Source organism: Ailuropoda melanoleuca, chromosome 9 (genome assembly GCF_002007445.2).
Source record: "Ailuropoda melanoleuca isolate Jingjing chromosome 9, ASM200744v2, whole genome shotgun sequence".
Classification (NCBI taxonomy): Eukaryota; Metazoa; Chordata; class Mammalia; order Carnivora; family Ursidae; genus Ailuropoda; species Ailuropoda melanoleuca.
Window position 1 is genome coordinate 89552597 of NC_048226.1, and position 25100 is coordinate 89577696.

The 25100-nt window shown below is 40.5% G+C and overlaps 1 long non-coding RNA gene across 4 annotated transcripts in view; it reads left to right on the forward strand.

Moving 5' to 3' along the window:
* Positions 1-24357, forward strand: part of LOC117803813 — a 28055-nt gene extending 3698 nt beyond the window's left edge. Inside the window, exons 2-5 of one of the 4 annotated variants that reach the window (XR_004627906.1) lie at positions 5131-6959; positions 7391-7513; positions 19653-19881; positions 24298-24357. This is a non-coding gene — a long non-coding RNA (uncharacterized LOC117803813). Of the gene's footprint in view, positions 1-4053; positions 6960-7390; positions 7514-19652; positions 19882-24294 lie in introns of those variants that run through there. The other 3 variants (XR_004627907.1, XR_004627904.1, XR_004627908.1) reach the window with 3 other exon arrangements.
* Positions 24358-25100: the final 743 nt, after the last annotated feature.

Consider the following 25100-nt stretch of genomic DNA (forward strand, 5'->3'; position numbering starts at 1 on the left):
TGCCTAAAATAAAAAAAGATAAATGTTAATATAAAGGAATGTATTAAAGTAAAGAGCCAGCGGTTGAAACCTGAGACTATCTAGTCCAGTGAAATTCAGGAGATCAGTGGATGAAGTGGTGTGATGATGTGGCACTGCTCCCCGAGTTGTATTCTGCCCTTCGTTATGGTGCCCAGAGTCTGCGTTACCTCCCTGATGAGGGCGTGCACGACCTGAGCATGTCAGCAGACTTTCTTAGTGACTCAGACAGCAGCTTGTCCGGGGACAAGTCTGGTCCGTGCAAGGACTGCTGCAGTGTTTCTTTAGAACCTGGGGGGAAAGACCAGTTACAAGGCAACCTAGAGTCCTAATAAGGATCTGGGCAATCGTGTTTTAGTTCTCCGTGACTCGAAGTACAGAGGAAGGGAGAAAAGTTGGACAGGTTAGTTTGAAAGGTAGTCATATATTGAAGGAAACTGGAAGAATTGAAAATTTGGTAAGGGTTGTCAATCTCTGTGAAGTAACAGATCCAAATCCCATTTATAAGTAGGTATAAACACTAGTTTATCCACAGTAGGAAAGGAAGCTAATTAGTGTCTATCAGACAGACAAAGTTTGCATAGCGACCAGTTACCTGCGATTTACGGAGGTGCAAAAGAGCGCCAAGACAACGAATAGGGTCAGAATCTGATAATCCAGAACAGCAGGCTTAGTTTCCCACTGAAACACAAAATGCTCTTACAGTCCCTTTTCCCCTCTGGATCAAGACAAGCTCAAAGAAAGATGATTCTTGATCACAAAGCAAGGCTGGTCTCACGAGACATGGCCTGGTTGTTCACATACATGCAGCAAGAAGGACAAGTCTCCACATAGGCCTTCTATTTGCTTTGCTGGACGCTTTCACAAAGAACCTCAGACTGGACTTTTCAAAGCCCCTTGAGGATAGGAAGCTGAGCCCAAACTTCACCATCAGTTTTCACCTGCAGTACCTAGTGACTCAGTGGGAAGTCCTCTCTTCCTGAGGTCCCCAAAATACCCTAAGATTCCTGAGCCTGCCAGGAAGTACCTTCCTTGCTCACCTCTAAGGCTGGGAACCCTATAAAGCCGGTTACCAGGCCAGTTTTCCCAAGAGGGACTTTATAAGCACTGGCCCCAGAAAGTCCACCTTAACTCCTGAAAAGTGTCTGGTCACAGCTGATGAAACGAGCATCCTTCTCAACTATGACACTGTATGCAACGCCAGCCTTGATTGCATCACCCGTGTTTCTAATTCCGTCCTATTAACAAGGTGGACAGACTCTTACTGAATCCATGTAAATAACTAGAGTGCCACGAAAACAGGAATCCTCTAAGGATTCTAGGATTTAATTTAACTCAGTTAATTTAACTTAACTAAGAGTTCCTTAAATTTTGCAGGGTGAGTCGGCGCAGAAAAGATCACTGTTTCATTTCTGCCTTACAAGAGCACAGTCTACTAAATTGTTACGAGTGATAGATAGCTTGAGAGAAAAGAGAGAGTGGTGCCTTACATCCAGAAAACAGAGCATTAAAGCATCAGCACTGTTGCAAGCAAAGCCCGTGTCCACCCAGTTTACTCAGTTCATTTGGTGCTTTGTAATTCATTCTTGCTCCACTTGATCTGGGGTTAGTAGTCTCAAGAACACATCTGCTTTCTTGACTAGACGTCTAGAACTCTTGACTCAGTCCACTGGTATGATCACATAGTTATTGAAGCAATGCCATCAAAAGTCTGTACCCAGGAGTACTTGGCATGGTCCGCTTCCATGGGTCTCTAGGACAGTCCTCTTTTTGTTGAAGACAAAGCACTCAACCAGTAGCTGATTTACAAAGGCTCTTTGGGAAGCATCAGAGTAAAACTCAAAAAAATAAATGACAGAAAATGTAAAATAGCCATGGTTGTGTTTTTTATAATTTTCCAATGTGAAAGATCTGATCAGAGCTCACTATTAAAATAGTACAACTGATAAGGAAATATGATTGTTTTTGTGACACTTAAAAAAAGTCAGTTCAAAAAGTTTTAGACAAAACATGCCAAACAGAATGATGAATCTTATTTTCAAAGAAGACTGGATATTACTTCTAATTTGTGAAAATGGATAGACATAATCTTTACAGAGAAAAAAATTTCAGATACAACATAATAATTCTGAGACATGATATGCCATGAACATATCAGGCATATTGTTAGAATACACTTGTTATCAAGCAAAAAGTAAACTTAACCTGATTGAGTTTAGGAAGAACATACTTGAGTAAAATAAAAATGCATTCTTGAATGGCTGATCACTCAAAGGTCATAATTGTATTTATTACACCAATAACGTTAAAATAGTCTCATTTGTCAAAGATTTACCTAAATTATGTGACCTTAATTTTAAAAACATTTTGGTGAGTTTCTATAAGAATACTTCCCCCCCCATGGTGAATATATTAGAGATTTAATTGTCTTAATTTCCAGGAACTTCAGGAATATTAAAATTACATAAACTCTTATTTATCTCTTAGCCAATCCAAAAGGAGCTCTTTTAAGGGATTTTATAGTTCAGTGTAATAACATTCGGAGGTAGGAAAATATTACACATGCATAATAGAACATACGCACAGACACACACACATAGACAGACACGAAGAGCTTCTAGCTTTAATTTTTAATTAAAAAATCTTAGCCCTGGTTCAGGCATAAACACAAACACTCAAAACTCCCTGGTTCATAGAAAAGAGCTAACTCTACTCCTTGCCTCACTTTTATTTTTTTACAAAGATTATATTTTTGGCAGATGGGGCAAACTGAAGCAACTTGCTCAATGTGAGAGCCGAAGGAGCTCCCTCGGTATTTGTGGAGGAGATCCTTACGATGTGCTTTGCCCTGATGTGTAATCCTTTGGAGGCTGTGGACTGCATTTTGGGAGGGAGATGGAGGAGAAACCAAGTGGCCATGTGCCTCCAAAGTCCATCTAAGTGGAGAAAATATGAAGCCTTTTCCCAGTTAGCTTTTCCAGTTTCAGGCTTTTGCTCTTGTTGTCACTGAGCTCCGCAGAGCCCCAGCAGTGGCAGGGGACTTAAGCCTCAGGTGTCTACAGGGAGCTGAGGGCCTGAGTGAGAAGGAAGGCCTGGCAGGGGTGGGTAGTGGAGAGGAGGAGGTAGAGGTGTTGAAGGGGGAAGAACGAGGGATTCTAGAGAGCGGAAGGGAAAGTTGAGGGTGGAAAAAAGGAGGTAGAATTTAGGGGCTGGTGATGGGAAGGCATAGGTCTTAGAGGACACTGAGGAAGGGAACTGGTCTTTGAAGGAAGCAAAGCAGTGGTCTTTGAAAGGTTTTGTGGAACAGACATTGTTGTTTCTTTGTACCAAACAATAAAACTAGTCCAGTGTTTAGATGCGATCTTGGAGTCATGGGATTCAAGATCCTTGCTCAGAATGAGCCAATTCACAAAGATCCTAAGTTCTGCAAAGAAGCTATTGAAATTCTATGGGTTTTTTTTTTTCCTTAGTGAAATGTTGTCATTTTGAAAAGATTGGGTGAAATCAGTATAAATAACGTCCAAGCACACCCCCCACAGGGAAGAGTGTGTAGAACAATGGTTAGATCGCCAATTTCCCATGATAATGAAAGGAATACCTATTGGTTCTGAGGATCTTAACCCAAGCTGTCATATCTCAGGAGAGTCAGAGGTTTTAATCACACCCAGGAAAGCCAGAAGAAGGCAGAGAAATAGAAGGAAGGAAAAAGACAAAAATGAAGAATAAAGCCCAATCTGGACCATGCTACAACAGACACATGTTTGGAACACTATTCCAGGAGTTAGACTCACCGCTGTGGATCCCGACTTCCCAGCCAGGAAAGGACCCAGCACCTGTGAAGACGGCATTGACCCCTGGGTGAAAAAAGCAAGGTCCTGGGGCAGAGTCCCAGCATCATCACTGTCAAAGAAAAAAAAATGCAATCTGAACATTAGTATGAAAGATTTCTTTAAGGGGTTATTGCAACAGGAGGAAGAGAGTATAATAATAGGAAGATGCTCGAAGACTAAGTCAGAAATGTCTCAGGGGAGGGATGGGTAGGCAAAGCTTTTAAATGCAGAGATGCCTGGGATAGGTGGCTGTGGAAAGTAGGAGGCGGGGAGGTGAAAGCTGGTGTGGGAGGGGGTTCTTGAAACTTAAGCTTCATCAAATAGTTTACTGACAGGGAAGTCAAGGCGGGAAGTATTGGTTTGTGGTTAAGCACATGGGGCGGGGTCTGCACTTGAGATGGGCAAACAAGTTAAAGTACAGAAAATAAACATGGGTTTGAGGGCCTTGCTGTCTTAAAGTTGTGTCAAGCTCAAAGTTTGATTAGTCCTGTCAGCACCTAAAATTGTTTTGGGGATTTCCCAAAGGGTCCCCGAAAAATCTCTTTTGTAAAAAGAGAAATGTTAGGAATAATGACGGTCGTTTGTTACGTTACTGATGATGAGTTACATGGGAAATATTCTCAAATCAGAAAAAATGCCTAAACTTCTTTAGGTTAAATTTGTATGGGTAAGATGTTATTAACATAAATATTTAAACAATTGTAGTCTGTATGGGAAGGTTCTAGACAATGATCAATGTTTTTCTGTCCATGATATGTTTCTGTTTATCAGTCTTGGTATTGCTTTGCCTATAAGACAAAAACAGTATTGTATTAGCACTCAAAATTTCAGTTACTTTTAAAAAAAACATTAACTTGGCTGAAACTTTACTTTTTAACTTGTATCTAGTGGATTTCAGGTAATAGTGTTCTATTGGGGACTCACATTTATCTATAGATTTTATTAATCTACTACTGATGTTTAGAACATACTTTATCTGTATTGAATCTATTTACTTGGTAATCCCAATATATTCTTGGTATATTCTAACTTTGTGCTAGGTATATATGGTATCTAATGTTTTAGGATTTTTATATGTTATGTTTTCTCTGTGAAGATTATATTTATCTATTTTCATAAATTAGATGTAATCTCTACTCTTCTTTGAAAATAGGCATAAATCTTTGTGCTTACACATATTTTGTCAAAAACTTTTTTGGATTGACTTTGTTTTGTTTTGCATGCTAAGAAACAATCAGATATGCTTGTCAATTGCATTATTCTTGTAACGAACTCTTTTCAGATCATTCTCTTTTGAAAAATATCAACAGTGAGTAAACAATAGACATTTCTAGTCTTTTGTCATCTACAGAAAGCTTGCATGTTTTGTTTTACTCCTGATGCTTCCATGAAATCATCTGGAATCAGCTATAAGGCAGAGTGTTCCATCTTCAACAAATATTCTCAAGTCAGATCCCTGCCTAAGAGCCTGGTGAAGAAGACTATGCCAGGTACTCCTGGGTACAGACTTTTGATGGCATTGCTTCAATAACTATGTGATCATACCAGTGGACTGAGTCAAGAGTTCTAGACGTCTAGTAGAAGCAAATGTGTTCTTGAGACTACTAACCCCAGATCAAGTGGAGCAAGAATGAATTACAAAGCACCAAATGAACTGAGTAAACTGGGTGGACACGGGCTTTGCTTGCAACAGTGCTGATGCTTTAATGCTCTGTTTTCTGGATGTAAGGCACCACTCTCTCTTTTCTCTCAAGCTATCTATCACTCGTAACAATTTAGTAGACTGTGCTCTTGTAAGGCAGAAATGAAACAGTGATCTTTTCTGCGCCGACTCACCCTGCAAAATTTAAGGACCTCTTAGTGAGGATTCCTGTTTTCGTGGCACTCTAGTTATTTACATGGATTCAGTAAGAGTCTGTCCACCTTGTTAATAGGACGGAATTAGAAACACGGGTGATGCAATCAAGGCTGGCGTTGCATACAGTGTCATAGTTGAGAAGGATGCTCGTTTCATCAGCTGTGACCAGACACTTTTCAGGAGTTAAGGTGGACTTTCTGGGGCCAGTGCTTATAAAGTCCCTCTTGGGAAAACTGGCCTGGTAACCGGCTTTATAGGGTTCCCAGCCTTAGAGGTGAGCAAGGAAGGTACTTCCTGGCAGGCTCAGGAATCTTAGGGTATTTTGGGGACCTCAGGAAGAGAGGACTTCCCACTGAGTCACTAGGTACTGCAGGTGAAAACTGATGGTGAAGTTTGGGCTCAGCTTCCTATCCTCAAGGGCCTTTGAAAAGTCCAGTCTGAGGTTCTTTGTGAAAACATCCAGCAAAGCAAATAGAAGGCCTATGTGGAGACTTGTCCTTCTTGCTGCATGTATGTGAACAACCAGGCCATGTCTAGTGAGACCAGCCTTGCTTTGTGATCAAGAATCATCTTTCTTTGAGCTTGTCTTGATCCAGAGGGGAAAAGGGACTGTAAGAGCATTTTGTGTTTCAGTGGGAAACTAAGCCTACTGTTCTGGATTATCAGATTCTGACCCTATTCATTGTCTTGGAGCTCTTTTGCACCTCTGTAAATCGCAGGTAACTGGTCGCTATGCAAACTTTGTCTTGTCTGGTAACCAAGCTTTCTCATTTCCTGTGGAAAAACCCATTTGATGTTTCCTTCTAAATTGGACTGCGTTTTCTCACCTTACACAGCTTGTCAACCCTTACCAAATTTTCAGTTCTTCTAGTTTCCTTCAATATTTGGCTACAAACTAATCTTAGCCTGTAAACAAGCTTTCCAATTTTTCTGCATCCTTGACGTGGAGTTACTGAGAACTACAAATTGATTGCCAGCTTTTTATTGGGATTCTGAAGTTGCCTTGTAACTGGTTTTGCCTCCAAGATCTGCAGAGTGATTGCAAGCTGAAGCCTAAGAACTTTTTATAAGACTAGAAGGACTTGTCATCCCAAGCTGACCATTCATGGTCCAGTTCTTTCCCTGGATAGGTCACTGTTTGGACTACCAAGCACGTCTGGTGAAATTCGCCATCCTTATTGGAGTAGTAACCAATGCTATGGACAACACCACCAACACAATTGACATCTCAGCTTCAAAAAGCTCAATGAATGGTAAGAGACTGAATATACAAACAAGCAACAGCCAGACCATATACAAAAATCGAGCTCTGACACACAGCTTCTATAGCAATTAGTCTAAGAAGGCAAGCACAACCTGTTCAATGTTAGTCCCAAATCAGGACCTGGTAATAATTGCCAGCTTCTCTAATTCTTGCCCGTACTTCTAACTTAGGACGAACCATAGAAAGCCAAATATGACTCCTGACCAATCACTTCTAGTTTGTCCTCTAGCTTCTGCAAGGCAACAACCTCCAATTAGGGCACACCTGAAGCCTTCCCTTTTTCCACTCTAGAGCTTTCCACTACTTTACCTGCATTTGAGTTTCTGCTCATCTAAAGTGATGGTGGTAATTCTCTTGTTATAGCAAGCTCTGAATAAATAGCATTTGTTTTTATTCAATGATCTTCATTTATTACCACAGCTTTTTTGGAGTTTCCATCAAGGTACAGTTTGCACTGACCATCATCATGGCCTCCAGTTTTCAACTGGCACCCAGAACCTGCTGTGTCTCACTGCTTGCTACTTGTCAAGTCCACAACGAGTGGTAAGTCAACACGGACCTGAACTCCACTCTCTTCCTGTTGAGTTCTTTCGTCGTTTCTTCTGAGTTTGGTACCCAGGTTTTATGATCAGTGCGCACCCATTTGTTTGGCATCATTGCTGGAATCAAGCCATTCTTTTCATCCCTTTTTGTTGTATTTGTGTTACTGGTCTGTGCAGGGCTGCCTTAAAATGCTGTATGTCATAAGAAGGAGAATCATGTGATAGATCACAGGTGTATGCCTTCTAAGCCTATTGCTCATGGCAGTCTCACAGACCAATGAGTTTGCTGTTCTTACCACAACTGCCCAGTTGGATAAACTTTATTGTAAGTCACCGTAAAACTGGATGAGGTTCTCTTTCCATATCAAGTTTTTGTCCTGAGGGCTTTTTTTTCCTTTTTGATTCAGAGAGGCATTTGCTATGGTATTCCATGTATCCAAAGGCCCAGATTGTCGAGTCTGTGTTTGGAGGTCACCAATCATGAGTCTGGGGCTTGAGCTGTGAGCTGCACAAGCATTTCTTTCTACCAGCACTTCCAGCTCTCATGGGATCATCTAAATTTCAATTTTCTCCTCTTCTGGGGAAACTCTTGTTTCATATATCTACTCTCATGACAGTCCTTACTCTAATACTTATCTTTCCAAATGACATAATTTTCCCAAGTATGATTTAAGCCTTTACTGGGCACTTGGGGTGGGGGGACATTTGACTTCCACAAAATTGTTCTTTTGAAAGCTTCCTTAGAAAAGAAAGGAATGCAATTTCTCAGTTCACATGGGCAGCATTTTTTGACTGGTATGCAGAGGCCTCCAAAGAAAGTTTAAATAAAATATTATTTCACTAAAAGATTCTTTGACCAAAGCTATGAGGAATTCGACAAACTTAAGCAACAAAATAATTTCCCTGGTAAGCCCTCTTCTTCCTTGTCCTTCAGCTGCTTCCCTATATCCTCTTCTCCCTCTTTCCTCTTATCCTTCCAATCTCTTTCCTTTCACAGCTCTGTCAAACCCTCCATCTGCTTCCCCTTATTCAGACACTTTACCTTTCCCCGACTTTTCTAAAACCACCAAAGCCAGTTGCCTCTAAAAATCTATCCTTCCCATATGCTAGGTATGTAGGGAACTATGAAATCGAACCTTGGACTCAAGCTAAATTAAGAGCTATAAAGATTTCTCTAAACCTAGAGAAGACCAGCAGCTACCCATAAAATAATTTAGAACCCTTTTTGGTGCATATGACCCAGAGTTACTTGACCTATATTAACTTGTACACATATTGGTTGGAAGCTCAGATGCTGAATCCTATATGGCAAAAGCTGATTGGACCCAACCAGAATGGGACCTACAGTATCCTTCTTTCCACAATAAGCTTTAGAGCCAAAAGAAGCTCCAAAAGTAGGGCGAAGTCTCCTGAACATCATACATGAAACATTTCTAATAAACATTGATTGGACCATCATTCAATCATGCAATAAAAGTAAATATGAAACTATGGGATATTTTTTAGGATAGATTAAAACATATCTTCCAAAAAACATGCCAGTGTGAAAGAAGATGCTGATTGCACAGCAGCCCTTTCATCTCATTTTGTCAAGGGAGCTGAACCTGAAACTGGGCGCCTTATTCAAAGGAAGAAATTAGAATAGGAAAAAGAAAAACAAAGCTGGGGGCATCACGTTGCCTGATTTCAAGCTATATTACAAAGCTGTGATCACAGAGACAGCATGGTACTGACACAAAAAAAGAAACATAGATCAATGGAACAGAATAGAGAGCCCAGATATGGATCCTCAACTCTATGGTCAACTAATCTTCAACAAAGCAGGAAAGAATATCCAATGGAAAAATGAGAGTCTCTTCAATAAATGGTGCTGAGAAAATTGGACAGCTATATACAAAAGATTGAAACTGGACCATTCTCCTATAGCATACACAAAGATAAACTCTAAATGAATGAACGACCTCAATGTGAGACAGGAATTCATCAAAATCCTGGAGGAGAATATGGGCATCAACCTCTTCGACATCAGCCACAGCAACTTCTTTCAAGACATGTGTCCAAAGGCAAGGGAAACAAAAGCAAAAATGAACTATTGGGACTTCGTTAAGGTAAAAAGCTTCTGCACAGCCAAGGAAACAGTCAAGAAAACAAAAAAGCAACCCACAGAATGAGAGAAGATATTTGGAAATGACATTACAGATAAAGGGCTGGTATCCAAGCTCTATAAAGAACTTCTCAAACTCAACACCCAAAAACCAAATAATCCAGTCAAGAAATGGCCAGAAGACAAGAACAGACATTTCTCCAAAGAAGACATACAAATAGCTAACAGACACATGAAAAAATGTTCAAAATAATTAGCCATCAAGGAAATTCAAATCAAAACCACATTGAGATACCACCTTACAACAGTTAGAATGGCAAAAATTGACAAGGCAGAAAACAACAATTGTTGGAGAGGATGTGGAGAAAGGGGATCCCTCTTACACTTTTGATGGGAATGCATGCTGGTGCAGCCACTCTAGAAAACAGTGTGGAGGTTCCTCAAAAAGTTAAAAATAGAGCTACCCTATGATCCAGCAATTGCACTACTGGTATTTACCCCAAAGATACAGATGTAGTGAAAAGAAGGGGCACATACACCCCAATGTTCATAGCAGCAATGTCCACGATAGCCAAACTGTGGAAGGAGCCAAAATGTCCTTCAACAGATGAGTGGATAAAGAAGATGTGGTCCGTATATACAATGGAATATTATTCAGCCATCAGAAAGGACGAGTATCCACCATTTACATTGACATGGATGGAACTGGAGGGGATTACGTTAAGTAAATCAAGCTGGAAAAGACAATTATCATATGGTTTCACTTATACGTGGAACATAAGGAATAGCATGGAGGACATTAGGAGAAGGAAGGGAAAAATGAAGGGGGGAAATCAGAGGGGGAGATGAACCATGAAAGGCTATGGACTCTGGGAAACATACTGAGGGTTTCAGAGGGGAAGGGAATGGGGGAATGAGTTAGCCTGGTGATGGGTATTAAGGAGGGCACGTATTGCAATGAGCACTGGGTGTTATATGCAAACAATCATGGAACACTACATCAAAAACTAATGAAGTACTGTATGGTGACTAACATAACATAATACAATTAATTAATTAATTAATACTTTTTTAAAAAAGGAAATAGTCCCATTATCTGAACTAAAACACTTGACACAACATTTTGAAATGGCTTTAGGATAAAAATGAGACAAGACTTAAACTGTGGCCCTAAAGATCAAATAGTTAAGTAGACCAGTTCCCACCAGCCACCTATTGATAAGGATAGATTTTGTAAAGAGAAGGGGCACTGGAAAAAGAATTGTCTCATCTTAACAAGAGAAACAAACAAACAAACAAACAAAAAACCCCTTAAATTTAGACCAATAAGGGAGGAAAATGCATTCAATATTCTGAATTACTTTTAAGCAAAGTGAATTATAAATATAAATGGTCAACCTCACTAATTCCTTGTAGATAACGGGTACTACCCTTTCTGTATTAAATCCTACCACCATTACTCAACCTCTTCCTCAGAGAAATCATAGCACACAGGAGCAGGTATTTTAAGTAATCTACAGCACTGAACTGTCACCCTTGTATCCTTGACCGAAAACCATTCCTTGTTTTGCTCTGTGATGCCACCCTTGCAAAGTTAATAGGGAGATATATATTTTGCAAATGGGCTTTGAAAATGCACATGAGAGGAGCTATTTCTTGGGATTTGAGAGGACTCCTTATTCATAATCAAGTTGTTTTTGCTCTGGATACACCGTTGCCTTCTGCATAATATTTAATACATTCCTCTGTTAAAGATCTTGACACCATACCTGACACTTTAGGGGCTAAAAATTCCAACATTAGAATAGGAATGGAATTGGAAGAGAACCTATTAAAATTCAGATAGATCTTACCAAACCATCACCCAAACTTTCCCAATATTCTTTGAGGCCAAACACAAAGGAAGAGTTCAAACTTATCTTTAAAATCCTTATATTTAAAGATCTTCTCATAGTCTGTAGTAGCCCTCGTAACACTCTCATCCTGCCAAAAAAGAAACTAAATGGATGAAGATATAAATTGTTCAAGACTGCAAGACCATCAACAAAATTATGATCTTTTGTTTCTGTGTAGTATGTAATTCAGATACCATCCTGTCATCTATTATGCCTGCAGTCACTTGCTTCACTGTAATGGATCTTTGTTTTGCCTTTTTCAGCCTGCCTCTAGATCAAGAGAGTCAACACCTTTTTGCCTTCCACCAAGGAGGACAACAACATCCCTGGGCAGTCATGCCTCAGGGGTGCACTGAAACCATCTACTATTTTTCTCAGGTCCTTAATCAGGATTTATAATATCCAAATTTCCCTTGTGATTCAGTTCTGATATAATAAATATTATAATATAATATAATAATGTAAATCTCTTACTTTGTTCAGGGAACAAGGAAGCTTGTAAAAAGGATCATTTGCTTATTCTCATCCTTAACAGGAAAGGAACATGATGCTTCGAAAGATAAATTACAAATGTTCCTTTATTTAGGAAATGACCTATCTAAGGAAGGGAAACACTCTCCTGATAGATTAAAGACTATCCAAACTTATTCTAGAACTCTTTCAAGGTGACAACTGGGAGGATTTCTAGGCTTAACTGGAAATTAAAGGCAATGGGTACCAAACTTTTCTGTGATTTCAACACTTATTTATGAATTGTCTAAGTCTTCAGTAAGAGACTCTGATCTAGGAGCCAAAATACAACAGGTCTTCTGTAACCTAAAAAGGACCTATAATAGCCTCCGTCCTTAGGCACTCTTAACTACAAAAACCATTTCATCAAATTGTGCGTGAACAATTGAACAAGCCCTTCGGGTTTCAACTCAATTTCATGGGAATCATCAAAAACCAGTTGCTTACTATTGACTCACCCTTGACCCTATAAAGGCTTTCTCCCCTTGACTTAAGGTCATTGGTGTCATAGCAAAACTTGTTGATGCTTCTGCTGAACTAGTTCTAGGCTCTCTACTTAAACTCATGTTTCCTCATGCAACACAGACCTTACTATTGACTGAGAATGCACAGCACTTTTCAGCCAGCTGGTTAACCTCTTGAGAGATTCTGTTACTCTCCTCTCACATTACTCTTCAACCCTGAAACAACCTGAAACTTGCCACTCTCCTGCTCCTAAAAGAATGGCAACAACATGATTGTCTTAATTCAGTTAGGGATCTGTCTGTAACTTGCAGATGTACAATGTATTAGAGAACCATTGAGAAATTTGACTTAATGTTATTTGTTCAGAGACGATTCCTCAACTGAGATGAAGTTATACGCAGGATATGCTATCAGTGATTTAAGAAGATCGTTCTTTAGAATATAGTCTTTTACCTCAAGTAAAATCAACTCAGATGGCAAAACTTATTGCACTTCCTAGAGCTTTTCAACTAGCTAACAATCAGAAAATAGACATATGTGCAGATAGCGGTTCTGTTTTGGAGTAGCTCAAGACTCTGGGATGCTTTAATTATAGCAAACAGGGTTCTCAGCTCCTCTGGTATCCTCCTAAAAATGGACAACAAGTTAAAGAATTTTTAGATTCCTAGAAGGATGGCTGTTATAAAGACTGAGGCCCATGTAAAAAAGAGATAATACAGAAGCTAAAGAAAGTGATCTAGCAGATCTTTATGCTAAAAATGCTGCCTTAACCAAGGTTAGGATCCTACCTAAACCCTCAAAGGGTATATCTCTGGAGAGTTTCCAAGAGGCCATTAAAAATAGCGATGTATAGTGTCTGATTTTGAAAAGGAAGGATCTGGTTGCATCTTTCACTCACATAATCTCTGGCACTCTCAAGATGGCCACCTCGTTAAATCAGATAAGTTCAAATGGATATTAATTAAATTTCTTCATGAAACGACTCATCATGGAATAGATGAATTGACTATTATCTTAACCTTGGCAAGAAAACTTTATTTTTTTTAATAATTTTGATTTTGTTATATTAGTCACCATACAGTACATCCCCAGTTTTTGAGACGATGTTCCATGATTCATTATTTGCTTATAACACCCAGTGCACCGTGCAATATGTGCCCTCCTTAATACCCATCACCAGCCTATCCCAATCCCCCACACCCCTCCACTCTGAAGCCCTCAGTTTGTTTCCCAGAGTCCACAGTCGCTCATGGTTCATTTCCCCTTCTGTTTACCACCCTCTTCATTCTTCCATTCCTTCTCCTACCAATCTTCCTATTTCTTATATTCCATAAATGAGTGAAACCATATGATAATTGTCTTTCTCTGCTTGACTTATTTCACTTAGCATTATCTCCTCCAATCCCATCCATGTTGCTGCAAATGTTGTGTAATCATTCTTTCTGATGGCTGAGTAATATTCCATTGTATATATGGACCACATCTTCTTAATCCAGTCATCAGTTGAAGGACATTTTGGCTCCTTCCACAATTTACCTATTGTGGACAATGCTGCTATGAACATTGGGGTGCATATGGCCCTTCTTTTCACTACATCTGTATCTTTGGGGTAAATACCCAGTAGTGCAATTGCTGGATCATACGGTAGCTCAATTTTTAATGTTCTAAGGGACCTCCACACTGTTTTCCAAAATGGCTGTACCAACTTGCATTCCCACCAACAGTGAAAGAGGGATCCTCTTTCTCCAAATCCTCTCCAACATTTGTTGTTTCCTGCCTTTTCAATTTTTGCCATCCTAACTGGTGTGAGGTGGTATCTCAAGGTGGTTTTGATTTGAATTTCCCTGATGGCTAATTATTTTGAACATCTTTTCATGTGTCTGTTAGCCATTTGTATGTCTTCATTTGAAAAGTGTCTGTTCATATCTTCTGCCCATTTTTTGATTTGATAATTTGTTTCACATGTATTGAGTTTGAGAATTTTTTGTAGATCTTGGATACTAGTCTTTTATCTGTAGTGTCATTTGCAAATATCTTCTCCCAACCCGTGGGCTGCCTCTTAGGGTTTTTTGACTGTTTCCTTGGCTGTGCAGAAGCTTTTTATCCTGATGAAGTCCCACAAGGTCATTTTTTCTTTTGTTTCTCTTGTCTTTGGAGATGTGTCATGAAAAAAGTTGCTGTGGCCAATGTCAAAGAGCTTGCAGCCTATGTTCTCCTCTAGGATTTTGATGGATTCCTGTCTCATATCGAGGTCCTTCAACCATTTGGACTTTTCTTTGTGTATGGTGTGAGAGAGTGGTCAAGTTTCATTCTTTTGTATGTAGCTGTCCACTTTTCCCAGCATCATTTATTGAAGAGGCTGTCTTTTTTCCACTGGATGTTTTTTCCTGCTTTGTCAAAGATTAGTTGCCCAAAGAGCTGAGAGTCCATTTCTGGGTTCTCTATTCTGTTCCATTGGTCTATGTGTCTGTTTTTGTGCCAGTACCATGCTATCTTGATGATCACAGCTTTGTAGTATAGCTTGAAATCTGACATTGTGACGCCCCCAGGTTTGTTTTTTCCTTTTCAACAATTCCTTGGAGAATTGGGGTCTTTTCTGGTTCCACAAATTTAAGGGCTGTTTGTCCCATTTCTTTGAAAAATGTCATTGATATTTTGATCAGGATGGCATTGAAAGTGTAGATTGCTCTGGGTAGCATAGTCATTTTAACTATGTTAATTCTTCCGATTCGTGAGCATGGAATATTTTTCCATCTTTTTATGTCTTCTTCAATGTCTTTCAAGGGTGATTCGTAGTTTCTGGAATATAGAGCCTTTACATCTCTGGTTAAATTAATTCCGAGATAACGTATGATTTTTGGTGCTATTGTAAATGGAATGGATTCCCTAATTTCTCTTTCTTCAGTCTCATTGCTTGTGTATAGAAATGCAACTGATTTCTGAGCATTGATTTTGTATCCTGCCACATTACTAAATTTTCTATAAGTTCTAATAGTTTGGGCATGGAGTCTTTTGGGTTTTCCATATAGAGTATCATGTCATCTGCGAAGAGAGACAGTTTGACTTCTTCTTTGCCAATTTGGATACCTTTTTTGCCTTCTTGTTGTCTGATTGCTGTTGCAAGGACTTCTAGTACTATATTGAATAATAATGGCTAGAGTGGGCATCCTTGTTGTGTTCCTGATCTTAAGGGAAAGGCTTTCAGCTTTTTCCCGTTGAGAATGATATTCGCTGTAGGCTTTTCATAGATGGTTTTTATGAAATTGAGGAACGTACCCTCTATCCCTACACTCTGAAGTGTTTTAATCAGGAAAGGATGCTGTATTTTGTCAAATGCTTTTTCTGCATCAATTGGGAGGATCATACGGTTCTTGACTATTTTCTTGTTGATATAATCTATAACACTGATCGATTTGCGAATGTTTGAACCACACTTGCATCCCAGGGATGAATCCCACTTGGTCTTGCTGGATAATCATTTTAATGTACTGTTGGGTCCTATTAACTAGGATCTTGTTGAGAATTTTGGCATCCATATTCATCAGGGAAATCGGTCTGTAATTCTCCTTTTTGATGGGGTCTTTGCCTGGTTTGGGGATCAAGGCAATACTGGCCTCATAGAATGAGTTTGGTAGTTTTCCTTCTGTTTCTATTTTTTGAAACAGCTTCAGGAAAATAGATATTATTTCTTCTTTGAATGTTTGGTAGACTTCCCCGAGGAATCCATCAGGCCCTGGACTCTTGTTTTGGGGGAGGTTTTTGATCACTGCTTCAATCTCTTCATAATTAATGGGTCTGTTTAAATAATCAATTTCTTCCTGTTTCAGTCTTGGTAGTTTATAGGTTTCCAGGAAGGCATCCATTTCTTCCACGTTGTTTAATTCATTGGCATAAAGCTGTTGATAAAAGTTTCTAATGATCCTTCCTATTTCATTGGTGTTGGTTGTTTTCATTTATAATTTTATTAATTTGGGTCCTTTCTCTATTCTTTTCAATAAGTCTGGCCAGTGGCTTATCGATCTTATTTATTGTTTCAAAGAACCAGCTTCTAGTTCTGTTGATCTGCTCTACTGGGCTCCTGCTTTCTAATTCATTGATCTCTGCTCTAATCTACATCAACTGCTTTCTCATGCATGGGTTAGGTCTGTTCTGTTCTAGCTCCAGCTTCTTGAGGTGAGAATATAAAAAGTACATTTTAGATTTTTCTATTCTTTTGAGTGAGGCTTGGATGGCTATGTATTTTCCCCTTAGGACCACCTTTTCAGTGACCCACAGGTTTTGGACCAATGTGTTGTCATTCTCATTGGTCTCCAGGAGTTGTTTAAACTGATTTTAATTTCCTGGTTTACCCAATCATTCTTGAGCAGGATGGTTCTTAGTTTACAAGTGTTGGAGTTTCTTCCAAATTTTTCCTTGTGATTGAGTTCCAGTTTCAAAGCATTGTGGTCTGAGAATATGCAGGGAATAATCTCAGTCTTTTGGTATCAGATGAGACCTGTCTTGTGTCCTAGTATATGGTCCATTCTGGAGAAAGTTTCATGTGCATTCGAAAAGAATGAGTGTTCTGTTGTTCTGGGGTGTAGTTTTCTCTATATATCTATGATTTCCATCTGGCCTAGTATGTCATTCAAAGCTCTTGTTTCTTTGTTGATTTTCTGCTTAGGTGATCTGTCTATTGCTGAGAGCAGGGTGTTGAGGTCCCCTACTATTAACGTATTATTATCTATATGTCTCTTTATTCTGGTTAACTGTTGGCCTGGGTATCTAGCTGCTCCCCTGTTGGGGGCATACATATTTATAATTGTCATATCCACTTGTTGGATACATCCTTTAAGAATAATATAGTGTCCTTCTGTATCTCTAACAACAGTCTTTAGTTTAAAATCTAATCTGTCTGATATGAGAATTGCTACCCCGGCTTTCTTTTGAGGCCCATTGGCATGAAACATGGTTTTCCATCCCTTCACTTTCAGTCTGGATGTATCTTTAGGTTCAAAATGAGTCTCTTGTAGACAGCAAATGCATGGGTCATGTCTTTTTATCCAATCTGCAACCCTGTGGCATTTTATGGGAGCATTTCGGCCATTCACATTGAGAGTGATTTTTGAGAGATATGATATTAATGATGTCATGTTTCCTGTGAAGTCTTTGTTTCTATAGATTGTAAATTTCTGTTCTGTATCACTCTTGGGGCCTTTTTCCTTTTACAGAACCCCCCTTAATATCCCATGTAGGGCTGGTTTGGTGGTTACGAATTCCTTCAGTTTCTGCCAATCCTGGAAGGTCCTTATCTCTCCATCAATTCTGAATGGCAGTCTTGCTGGATAAAGGATCCTTGGCTGCATGTTCTTCTCAGATAGAGCTTTGAAAATACCCTGCCAACCCTTCCTAGCCTGCCAGGTGTCTGTAGACAGGTCTGACATTATTCTGATATTCTTCCCTCTGTACGTAAGGATTTTCTTCCCCCTGGCCTCTTTCAATACTCTATCCCTGGATCTAATATTTGCCAATTGCACTATGACGTGACGTGGTGTAGGTCTGTTCTCATTGACCTTGGGAGGGGTCCTCTCTGCTTCTTGCAGATGAATGCTTGTTTCCTTTGCCAGATTAGGGAAGTTCTCAGCTACAATTTGTTCAAATATCTCTTCTAGACCTCTCTCTTTCTCCACCCCCTCGGGGACGCCGATGATTCTGACATTGGAACGTTTCACTGAGTCAGTAATCTCCCGTAATCTACATTCTTGAGATTGGATTTTTTTGAGGCAAGTTTCTGTTTTAACTTTCTCCTCTACCGTCCCATCCTCCAATTCACTAATTCATTCTTCTGCCTCATTTGCCCTGGCTGTCAGAGCGTCTGGTTTAGACTGCATTTGATTCAGAGCATTTTTAATTTCTGCCAGACTCATTCTCATTTCTGCCCTTACAGATTCTATAACTTGTTAATATTTTCATTAAGAGTTTTTTCCAAGCCTGTTCATCATATTGACCATTGTTACTCTGAACTCCATTTCTGACAATTTGGTTATTTCCATATCCTTTAGTTCTGTGGCAGAGGCCCCAGACTCATTATCTTTTCTTTGCTGGGGGGGATTTCTCCTCCTCATCATTCTGATGAGGAGAGGTTGCAGGGATGCCCAGAACCCAAATTAGTGACCAGGACACAGGCAATGTGCACTTATTTTATAGGGACCTTAGGGATGTCGGCTTCTTGATTTTTCAGCCTGCCTTCTGGGGGAGGGGCCTGCCGCACTGATACTCAGGCAACCCTGTTTGGGTAGAGTTGCCCCATCCCCTGCGAGGGGGTATGGGGATGGGTACAATGTGAGCTGGTATTTCCAGGCTTTTCTTCTCTGGTGGCTTTCCCTGGCGGTTTTCTGTGCCTCTTCTGACAGAGCAGCAGTGGCCTTATCCTAGCCTCTGTCCAGAGCAGAATGATCGCAGTCCACTCTCCACTGAGCTCTCTTGGCCACTTTAACTCTGTTTCTGTCGGTGCTGCCAAAAACCCTGCAGTGTCTCGGGTTGTGCACCCCACAGCCTGTGTCCCAGCCCTCACTTCCAGGGCCAGCACGTCTCTGTCCTTTGTGTTTCTAACACCACTATCTGCCCCCGGTTCCCAAGCGCACTTCTGAGCTCTGTTTTAGTGAGGTTCGTGCATACTCTGGAGCTCCGGTTTTCAATTTGGACACGCGCGTGCTCCCAAACTCCCAGTTTTAGTCCGGTTCCAGTGAGCGCACCGGAGCTCCAGTTTTCAGACCAGTCGCCCACGTTCCCCGGCTCATGGTCTCAGTCTGCTCTCTTGTGGGTGCTGGTCCTCGAGTCTGGCCTGCTCCCCAGTCAGGTGGCTACTGCTACCTGGAGCCCAAGCGTGGTGGCTCCCTCCCCCTTCCGTTTATCTTCCAATATCTGTGCGTGGATTCATGGCTTTCTGTTTCATACCTCAATATTCAGCGCTGGAGACGTTCATTTGTAGAGATCCAGATGTATCTTCCTGTGTCTCAGGCTGATTCCCGTGGGTTTTCAGGATGGTCTGGTAGATGGACTCGGGACCAGCTCTGAAAGGGTCTCCTATTGCTGTGCCACCTTTTCTTCTCCTTGCAGAAAGTTGTCACTTTTCTGTTCATAGAGTTTCTGCTACTCTTTTCTTTGTTCTCTGGTTGTGTTCATAGGTATTCAGAATGGTTTGGCAGCTCTCTAGCTGAATTCCTGGGACCAGACGAACGTTAGCACTCCTGCTCCTCCGCCATATTGGAACGCCCCTCCAATAAATGAACTGCAGAGGCAGCGGCGCAATCTCCGAGCGGGTCCTGCCAGAGCCGAGAGGCTGTAGCCCCCGTCACCACCACCAACCCCGTCACTACCGCCACTGCAGTTGCCGTGGGCTGCGCCCTGTCTTTTGTAAGTGTTCTGTAGTTTTTAGAGTACAGATTCTTTACCTCTTTGGTTATGTTTATTCTTAGATATCTTATGGTTTTTGGTGCAATTGTAAATGGGTTGACTCCTTAATTTCTCTTTCTTCTGTCACATTGTTAGTGTATAGTAAAGCAACTGATTTCTGTGCATTGATTTTGTATCCTCCCATGTTGCTGAATTGCTGTATGAGTTCTAGCAATTTTGGGGTGGAGTCCTTTGGGTTTTCCATATAAAGTATCATGTCATCTATGAAGAGTGAGAGTTTGACTTCTTCTTTGCCAATTTGAATTATTTCTTTATTTTGATGAAGTTCAATTTATCTGTCTTTCCTCTTGCTTATGTTTTGGGGTTGTAGCTAAAACTCATTGCCACATCTGAGATCATGAAGATTTACCTCTGTTTTCTTCTAAGAATTCCATAGTTTTAGCTCTTATACTTACATTTTTAAATCCATTTTAATTAAAATGACTTCTAGTGTGAGGTAAGTGTCCAATTTCATTCTTCTGCATATGATTATATCCAGTTATCCCAGATTCATTTGTTGAAAACACTATTCTTTTCCCATTGAATGGTCTTGGCATCTTTGTTAAAAACGAATTGCCCATAGACACCTAGACACACAACTCTTATTGGAGTCATGAAAAAGAATGGACTGGGAGTCTTATATACATTGTATGGAGAAGAGTATTGCCATTTTTCAGTAAATACTTTTCTGGAACACAAAAGATGGGGGGATTTATTAACCACCACTGTTTTCCAGTAATAGGGAGCTCAGACAATGTCCAACATTGTCAATCCCTCCTTTTGCTCAATATGAAGGAATATAATAGGTTTCTGAACAACTAAAAGACAAGTACAAACCTCCTGAGTGAGACAAAGCAGGATCTCTCTAGGACTTTTGTTGGTGTTGTTCCTATAAAATAAGTTGAACCATAATTTGAGAGGTTATAGCCAAGGTCAATTGTTTTAGAATTGTGAAGTCCAGACATCTTAAACAGGGATGCCTGAAATGAAAAAAGAGAACATATTAATATAAAAGACTGAATTAAAACAAATAACTAGGAGTCGACCCTGTGAGTCACAGGTTTAGTGGATTCCAAGAGGCTGGTGGAAGAAAATCTTTTGATTAAGCAGTACTGCTTTTGAAATAAATGAAGGCCACCCAAATGAGAATGAGCAAAGACTATTTATTCAGAGCTTGCTATCATATGGGAGTCAGCCACCATCACTTCCATTTGGCAGGGACTGAAGGCAGGGAGATCAGTGGGAGAGCTGTATAGTAGACTAAAAGGGAAGAAAGACTCCTTCTATGCCCTGATAGGAAGTTGCTGTCATGAAGAAGTTGGAATGAGACTAACTAGAATTAGGGAATGCTATGTAACTAATTAGGGAAGCATTTTTGGCTTTTTATAGTTGGTCTTAAGCTGGAAGTGAGGGACAAAAATTAGGGAAGCAGACAGTTATTAACCAAGATCTGACCATTGGGGCAGTTGCTACAGACATAGTGATTTGGCTTTCCAGGTTAATTGCTACTGAGGCTGTGGATCAGAGCTCTATTTTTGTAGTCTGGTCATTGCCTGTTTGTATATTCAGTCTCCTAGTCCTTCATATCAGTCATTAACTTACTTGCAGTAGGTTGACCTATTCAGGGAAGGCTAGTGATCCAGATCTTCACTGATCAGAGATTGTTAGTTACCTCCATAATCAACCATATGCAAGGTCTTCCTGAACTTTCATCATTGGGATTATCTGATGAGAGAGCAGCTGTGTGAGAACATGTAAGGTTCTGGATAGAATGCAACAGATCGACATAATGGTCACATGACAAAAACAAGAACAATTAATAATCCCTATAAAATGCTTCAAAACAAATCCCAGTTGCTCCACCCAAGCTAAGAGAACAAATACCATCAGCCATGAGGATTGACTTTAGAAAGCCAAATAGCTTTCTCCATAAAGCAATGTATAGCCTGTTCCACCGACTGCTTTGTTAATCCAAGTACAGCAAGAATTATTAGCAATAGTACAAGTGCCACCATGACTAGCCAAAAAGGAATTTACAACAATGCTATTATCCATCATGCCAATTAGTTGAAACTGATCTCTGTTCCATCTAAGCAAGACATGGTATCATTAGTAAGTTCTGCAAATTAGTGCTAAGTTTCTTACACGTATTTCTGTTTGTGTGATCCCCACTAATGGGAACATGTGATGAACAATGAATCAGTAATTCCTACAGCCATGTCCTGAATAATCAAGAGTGGCTTCATTTTGAAGCTTATGTCTGAGTTGGAATTTCTAGCCACAGTGATTTATAGAATTAGGGTTTCTGTTTATAGAAAATATTGGACTACTATTCTTAAAGGTGTTAGTCTGAAACAAACAGAATCAGGCATCCTGATCACAAACAATGTAGTACCTAATAGGGACACATGAGATCTAGGAAAAAATGAGTTATACATGTCACAAGGTCAAAACCAAGGCCTTATATCATCTAGGCTACATATTTGGATCCCTGTTAATTTCATCAGGATGGCGAGCATTTGGCCTATTACCCTGAGAAGGTTGTGGGAAATACAGCTTAAAATTATATAGGGTCTGATAAATACATTATAATAAGTGGTTCTTTTTCACACATAGACAGTGGTAAAGTCACAGGCTTATTTATTTAAGGTCATTTTTCCATGTAGGTGCAAATAGAAACACCATTTCTTATAGTTTCATTAGACCATTCCTTATGGTCTCATTTGGTGAGACTGAAATTGCCCAGAGGTTTTATCATGGAATGCAGTGATAAATGGCATATCCAGCTGCCAATAAGACTGAAGACAGTGGCTACTGTTTGAGATAGTCTAATGAGAGCATTAGAATGAATATATTCTTTTTTTTTTAAAGATTTTATTTATTTGACAGAGATAGAGACAGCCAGCGAGAGAGGGGACACAAGCAGGGGGAGTGGGAGAGGAAGAAGCAGGCTCATAGCGGAGGAGCCTGATGTGGGGCTCGATCCCACAACGCCGGGATCACGCCCTGAGCCAAAGGCAGACGCTTAACCACTGTGCCACCCAGGCGCCCCTAGAATGAATATATTCTGACCTAACAATTACTTAAGGAGGGGAAAAAAGGAGAGAAATGGCCATTATGTGTGAATGACAGCCATGGGTCTATTGGAAATAAGGATAATGATTACTAGCAGATAGAGAAAACAGGAATCAGGCAGAGGTCTTGGTCCAACCCTCTGGGCAGAAGCTACTCATTGTCTGAAGCCACAACCTTGTTCCAAAGATGAGCTGTATCCTTCCCAAAATCATTTGGTCTACAAGATCTCTGAGTAACCTCAATTTGAATTCCCCAATTAGAATAACCTTCCAATAGTGTGGAATTCTGAATTGCTTCTTCAATTGTTAAACATGAAAGCAAGCATTGATTCCCTGGCATTTCACTGTTTTAATTGTTGTTAATAGTACCTGATAAAGTTCTTTCCATTGAGATCAAGGGCAGTGGTTTTCCCCTGACGTATCTTCCGATAGACAAAATATCCTAGTTGAAGATCATGAAGAGATGATTTAGAAAAATGTTTTGGGGAGGTACTCTTAAACATTGGTGATAGAACTGGGTATCATACAAGAGTACCTTCTAAATTTTTTGCCACGTCACCATGAAGTAGGGTGGACTCTAATATTAGAAATAAAATTCCCAAATGTGTGGATCTTGCAGTTGCCAATTCATAGGGGGATAACTGATGTGTCCCTGAAGGAGTATACTGTATAGTCATAAAAGCTAGGGGGAGTAGCCTTGGCCAAGGGAGCTCAAAGATTTCTGAAAGTTTTGTTAATTTAAATTTAAGGATTTCCACCAGTCTTTTCAACCTTTTCAGAAGATTGTGGGTGATAAGAACAGTATATTTATAAGTAAGGATAATATCTTACAGAATTTTTTCACAAGGGTGTCTGTTAAGTGTGCATCCCTATCACTTGATGTAAAAGTCAAGATGCTTCAGTTGGAAAACACAAAAATCAAGCAGTTTTTTAGTAACCATAAAGGCTGTAGATTTTCAGCAAAGAAATGCTGCAGCCCATCCTGAATATGGATATGCATTAACTAAAACATATTCAAATCCCATATAGGTTGAGCTAGTTAAAATCCATCTGAAGGTGTTCAAAGTGCCATTGAGAGTCCTGGCTGCATCTCCCCTTTACCATTTTTTCCAGGATTAAGTTGTTGACAGGGGACACATGACTTGAAAATACCGCTGTCTTTTTAAAGTTTTGAGTTTCCCTCTGTGCACCCCGTCCAGGATGGCGGTGCAAATGGTTCTTACCAACTTAAGATGAAACATCTAAACCAGTGTTTCTCAAACATTAATGTGCAAATGAATGACTAGGGATTTGTTAAAAGCAGATTCTGGAAGGAGGAGAAAAGATGGTGGAGGAGTAAGAGACCCTTTCTCAGCTGGTCCCAAGTCGAGCTGGATAGGTACCAGACCATCCTGAAAACCCACAGAATCAGCCTGAGATGCAGGAAGATACATCTGGATCTCTACAAACGAACGTCTCCAGCGCTGAATATTGAGGTATGAAACAGAAAGCCATGAATCCACGCACAGATATTGGAAGATAAACGGAAGGGGGAGGGAGCCACCACGCTTGGGTGCCAGGAAGCAGTAGCCACCTGCACTGGGGAGCAGGCCAGACTCGAGGACAGGCACCCACAAGAGAGCAGACTGAGACCGTGAGCTGGGGAATGTGGGCAACCAGTCTGAAAACTGGAGCTCCAGAGAGCTCACTGGAACCGGGCTAAAACCGGGAGCTTGGGAGCATGCGTGCATCCAAAATGAAAACCAGCGCTCTGGAGTACGTGTGGACCTCACTGAAACGGGGCTCAGGAGCGCACTTGGTAACCAGGGGCAGCTGGTGGTGTTAGAAGCACAAAGGACAGAGACATGCCAGCCCTGTAAGTGAGGGCTGGGACACAGGCTGTGGGGTGCACAATCTGAGACACTGCAGGGTTTTTGGCAGCACCGACAGAAACAGAGTTAAAGTGGCCAAGAGAGGGGTGCCTGGGTGGCACAGCGGTTAAGCATCTGCCTTCGGCTCAGGGCGTGATCCTGGCATTATGGGATTGAGCCCCACATCAGGCTCTTCTGCTATGAGCCTGCTTCTTCCTCTCCCACTCCCCCTGCTTGTGTTCCCTCTCTCGCTGGC